The sequence below is a fragment of the Xenopus laevis genome, chromosome 6L (assembly GCF_017654675.1).
Source record: "Xenopus laevis strain J_2021 chromosome 6L, Xenopus_laevis_v10.1, whole genome shotgun sequence".
Classification (NCBI taxonomy): Eukaryota; Metazoa; Chordata; class Amphibia; order Anura; family Pipidae; genus Xenopus; species Xenopus laevis.
In genome coordinates, this window is record NC_054381.1 from 129,971,993 (window position 1) to 129,977,992 (window position 6,000).

The window sequence follows — 6,000 nt, forward strand, 5'->3', positions numbered from 1 at the left end:
TGGGGTCATTCATTAATATTCCCTGAGCTAAAAGTACTAGAGGGCTACAGGGTACAATATTGACTTCTATGGCATCTCAGCAGGTTTTTGGTGGGATTTTTGTTTTACTTTTTAATGGCCACTTAAAGTAAATGTACCCCAGGGAATGCTGTTCTCTACACCAAATCAAAAATAGCTCTCAATGCAGGGAGCACAGCCAGGAGGCACAGCAAAGCCAACAAGCAGGCAAGTACAGGGCCCTAAAACAGGCTACACCTCTGGATGCTTCAACTTGCTCCTCTAAATGAGCCTCTAATGCAGGCAATGCTGTCTCCAAGGGACAGGCCATAAGTCTCGAAAGTCTCTGAAAGAATTGCCGCCTTTTGGCTATGGGTATAGTATTACTTGGAAAGTATAACTAATAATAAATGCCAGTTACAGGGAGGCTACAGTAGTTCTGATGTTTTCTGCATTTTCTTTCATGACATTTTATGCCTGTTTTCTTTCCACTCCATCTTTCATATAGTAACTCTGGGTCTCTAAGAATCTGCCCAGTAACTATTGAGACTGGCAAAAGGGCACTTCATTCAGGTTTTATCTGCACTACTGGGATCATTTACAACTGCCCCTGCTGCAGGTCTAGGACAGCTTGCAGGGTAGCTCTGTCCTTACTACTTGCCATAGGACAGGTGGTAGGGACATGGCCCCATTGTGAACTGCACCCACAGCTGTTCCCTTATTTGCATATCATTCAGAAATACTACAGGAGTGGAGACGCCTAGGTGCACCCCCTACTATCCTATCCTATCTATATGAATAGACGGAACAGGCATGCCGTAAATGACCCCTTATATTTTGGTTTTTAATATTTCCCCTGATAATACACTTTATAAAAACTTTGATCGACGTTTGGAATATGATATTTGGGCTGAATCATTGCCTCCTGATCCAGTGAGCACTGTATGGAAAAATATATTCAGGTGTTTGTTTGTTCTTGCAATAGCACAGATATAGTTCTCAGTTCCAACATGTCAGGGTATGACTCCTACTGAAAGAAGAATTATGTGCATTGCACGCTCCAAAATCAAATCTGCCAAGTCCATACACATGCTTGGATGTGCATTTGCAGGCATTTACTATAGCAGGTCATGGGGTGAGGGTCATTCCTGGTGACTTTACATCACATAGAAGGGGTTAAATGGCTTCTTAGCAAGTAATACAGAGATATACAGTAGTTTTATAGAAAATAACTTTTAGTATCAAGTTGATCCAGGGACTGGTGCCATCTTGGAGTCTTCCCCTTTTGGAGAGGCTTTAGCTGTTTTTTTAATTGCTTCCTGTGGATCAACTAGCAGTTGGGAAGGTTTCATTTAGACATGAAATGTTGTACTTAATGGGCATGTGTCTTTTTATTCAATCTAAATAACCTTGCTATTATTTTGCATTGCCTAATTGGCTAAGACCCCTTGCCATTGTTCCAGGCCCCACCAAGAACCACTGCTTTAGGGAATACCCAGCACTGTATTTCAGTCTGGTACTGCCCTAAGCACCTGAACTCAGCACACCCACCCCCAAACCCCAGTGTGTTTGGGCAGAATGTGACGTAGTATGTGGTAGGAAGTTATGTAACACATTCCATGGCCCTCCAGGCCACGTGTTACGAAACGTGGAAAAAAGCCTCTCCTGATAACATTATTTTTTCAATTGGAAATTCGGCTCTCGGAAATTCGTGCAATTGTATTCTTTGCATAAGTGTCATGGACCTCCCTGGACCTTCAGAAAGGTGAGCCAGAGGAATGAGGGGCTCCAGAACAGAAGCGGCCTTATGGTGGCAGTGGTAAAAGCATCACCCCGGCCTCCAGGTACTCAACCACCACAACCCACTCCAACTCCAGATTTAGATAAGTATCCAGCGGTGGCAGCTAGATTTTCTTTTGGGCGTTGGGGGTTTATCGTATTCGCACCCGATGGGCGTCCTCTTAAAACTGCCAACCTAGGCACGGGCCCTTAAGTGCCTAGATAAATATGCCCATGCATATGGCAGTGAGCTAACCATCCAATATCACTGTGTGCCATACACCTTGTGTCACATAGATATTACTGGTTTATTTTATATTTAAATTATAGAATGGTGACACTATATTTTCCAAGTGAATAGGCTCTGAATGATCCCATGGCACCCTGAGGCAATAGCCTTTTGACAGCTGCGTTATGATCTCAGTGAGATAAACCTTTCTGAAATGGGAATGGTAAGGATATCTCAGCTGCGCTTGGGTTTCTGATATCTTGCCGTGTTGATGGTCTGTGTGTTGAGTGACCCTGCTGAGGGGATGAGAGACTCGATACTATTCTCCAGACCATTTCTGCTTGCAATCTAAACAAACAGAACCCAAATCCGTTACTGGAGAAGCTCTCTGTTGCTCAGAACAGTGTCATCTTAGATGAACGTTTTAGCGAGTTTGTTTCCTTTTCTGATGTGAAAACCCAAGCATTGGCTCACTTTGAAAGGAAGGGCCGATCTGTTATCACAGCGGTAGAACGAAACTTGCCGACTGGGAAACATTTTCTGATGCCTCAGTAAACAGGAGATGAAAAAATATACTTTTGTATATTTTTATCGCTGGGTTTGAAAACTGTTTGCAGAGGAGCCAGAGTCTGTTCCATTGATCGCCAACAATGACCTGGAGCATACGGGAAGGGGAGAGAACTCATTGAAAGCCGCTGTTGTCAGGGGATCTTGTTTATGAGAACAGTATCTCTGTCTCTTTATTTCTACAAATTGTGCCGCTGTTGCGGATAGATTCGGTTACACTTGTTTTGAGGTGCTTTTGTTTCCAGGGCACAACATTTGTCCTCTTTTTGGAATGGAGGATGAAAAGACCCTGGATTGCTAGAGAAATCCCCACCTTTGATTGAAAAGATCAAAAGAAGGTAGCGGAGAAGAGCAGAAAGCCTGCCTGTGTGCACCCATTTATCATCTTTCATAAAGAGACAAAAGGATGGTGTGTGTGACGAGACCACTGCACTTTTTTACTTCGTTGCACTGCTGCAAAGCATCTGTAACAATCGGGATTTTCTTCTGAAGCAACAGCCCATGATATTACCTAAGTGCCTTCTGCATAGTCTTCTTTTACAATCCAGTCACTCTTTTTTGTTCATTTCAGTCCCTACATTATGCAGGGCAGGAGGGATCCTTTCTAGGAGTCAGGGCTTCGGCAGACCCTCAGGCTCTCTATTTAACAGTTACCCTTAAAGGAGATCTATCGTGTTGACTTTGTGTAAATATATTTATTTTTGGCAAAAAACAATTTCAAATTATATAGGATGCAATAAGGGTGTGACCAACCAGTTACAGATACAGAGAGAGAGAAAAGAGCTTGCTCTCCTGGCAAGTTGTGTGCAAGTTGCAGTGCACTTTTTTACTGCATTTACTCCCAAATGTAATAAAAGGCACTAAGTTTGCCCAGGAGCAGTTATCCATAGCAACCAATAAGATGTTACTTTATTGTACCTGCTACCTGCTGATTAGTTGCTATGTTTTACTGCTCCCGAGCAAATTTTGTTATACTGTATACCAAAAGGCATCACTTTTGGCATTCTGTGTCTATAATGACATAGTTGCAGCTATGGAACCAAGCCGCTCAGAGAACCCTGTGAATAGCATTAATGAGAACCCGATTTTGCACTTGCCTTTGTAAATGAGCCCATAGCCATTAATCCAGGGGTCCCCAACCCCTTTTACTTGTGAGCCACATTTAACTGTAATAAGAGTTGAAAAGTAAAATGTAAAATGCAACACCAGCATGAAAAAAGTCCTGGGGGTGCCGAGTAAGCAATGTAATTGGCTATTTGGTAGCCTTAGGGGGTTATGTAATAAAAGGCACTAAGTTTGCCCAAGGGCAGTAATTCGTAACAACCAATCAGCAGGCAGCATTTACTGGTCACCTGTTTAAAAGCAAACATTTTATTGGTTGCAATGGGTTACTGCTCCTGGGCAAACTTAGTGCCTTATATTATATATGGGGGTATGTGGACAGGCAGTCCACAAAAGGCTTTGTTTGGCAGTTCCCCTGTTTTTTCATGGAACCAAAACTCGCCCTGCTACACCCCCTTTTGTGACATCATCAGCAGGGTGGGTCGGAGCAGGCCTATAATTAGAGGGGAGGCAGCAGGTGCAGGCAGGCTCAGATCGAGTGCAGGTAAAAAAAAACTCGACCTGCAAATCACTATGTCATCCTTCCTGGACTTCCCTGGCCGATCGCAGCCGAAATAACGAGCATCAGCGCATTAAGAAGAAGGTACACGCTGGGGAGGGGAAGTGGGGACAGAGGGGGATTTGCAGCTGGGGCCTGGGGGTCGAAAACTCCTTATCTGGTAGCCCCGGTGGGCCCACACACCTCTGACACTGCCTTCAAGCCAGGAATTCAAAAAGAAGCATCTGCTTTGAGACCACTTGGAGAAACATCCAAGGAGTTGGGGATCACTGCCTTACCTATATGAATATATTAAATGGCATTAAGGGGCCTATTTATGAAGTCTCAAATTTTTTGAAAAAAAAAAACTCAAGTTTTTAGAGATTTATTATACCCCAAAGCTGCTAAAATCCAAATCCGAAAATATTCCAGCTAAAACACGTCGAGGTCATGTAGAAGTCCATGGCAGAAGTTGTTTTGTTGACATTGTGATCTGCACTGGATAATCCAAAAAAGTCAGGGTTTTCGGGGGCGACAACTTGAAAAAATCGTATGAAACGGGGCTTCAAATTAAAAAAAAAGTCATACAATCTGAATTTTCATATGATTTTATCAAGACTTTTCTCAAACTGACTTTTTCTTGTTAAATCTCTTTTTATTAAGTTTTCAATATCAAAAAAAAGTATCAGGGGTACAGAAGATAAAGAGGGGGGGTACAAAGAAAAAGACAAAAAAAAGAATGAAAAAGTTTTCCACACCTACAAGAAAATGTTTTTCAAAAATATTTAACAGGATATTACATAAGCTATTGTGTTACATGACAGATACCGTATATACTCGAGTATAAGCCGACCCGAGTATAAGCCGAGGTACCTAATTTTACCTACGAAAACTGGGAAAATTTATTGACTCTAGTATAAGCCTAGGGTGAAAAATGACAGATCAACCTGTTCCATTGCATACCTATACTATACAGTATGAAGATCCAATATATAAATACCCCTAGAAGGCATAGCAGGATGGCACAGAAATTATTTCATATATAAATACCCAAAGAAGGCATAGCAGGATGGCACAGAGATTACTTCATGTATAAATACCCCCAGAGCTTAAGGTAGCTGGTTGTGACAATGGGCCAGGCCAGAGGGACCACAGGGTAGCAAACCAAAAAAACATTTTTTTAACTGACAGTGGGTCCCAAAATGAGTGGGCACTGTAAGTGCCAGTCAGCTTTAGAAATCAGCATTTTTTACAGGGGGCCTTGCCTTCATACTAAGGCAAATGGATAGAAAGAGAGAGAGAAAGGCAAGTAGAGATTGATAGGCAGAGAGAGAGAGAGAGAAAGATGATAGATAGACCAGGAGGAGGAGGTTAGAGAAAGTGTGCTTGAGGGTGCCTGGCTCACCTGGCTGGGGCCTGGGGTGAAAGTGTGAGGAAGTGGAACAGCTGCAGAAGCCGGTCACTCACTCTGTGCGACAGACTCAGTGCGGTGCGGTCGGGTAGCACTGCAAATCCGGATGTCTCTTGGGAGGTATTTGCAGGAACAAGCGAGCACGGTGCGTGGTCTGATATGCAAACGTTCCGCAATGCGTCGGCTCCCTCTCTGCAGACTGCGAGTGGCACCCACTGATAATCCAGGAATATACGGTAATCTCCCATTGCTCCCATGGAGTCAGGACCAGCGCGTGCTGTGATGACGTCAATCAACGCGATACTTGGCTCCTTCTGAGGCGGTGCTTCCTCTATCCGCCTATTTGTACTACTGGCCACTTCCACTTTACCGGGTGGGGGGGGTGCGAGCTGATCGAGAGAGGGAGCCCAGACACAA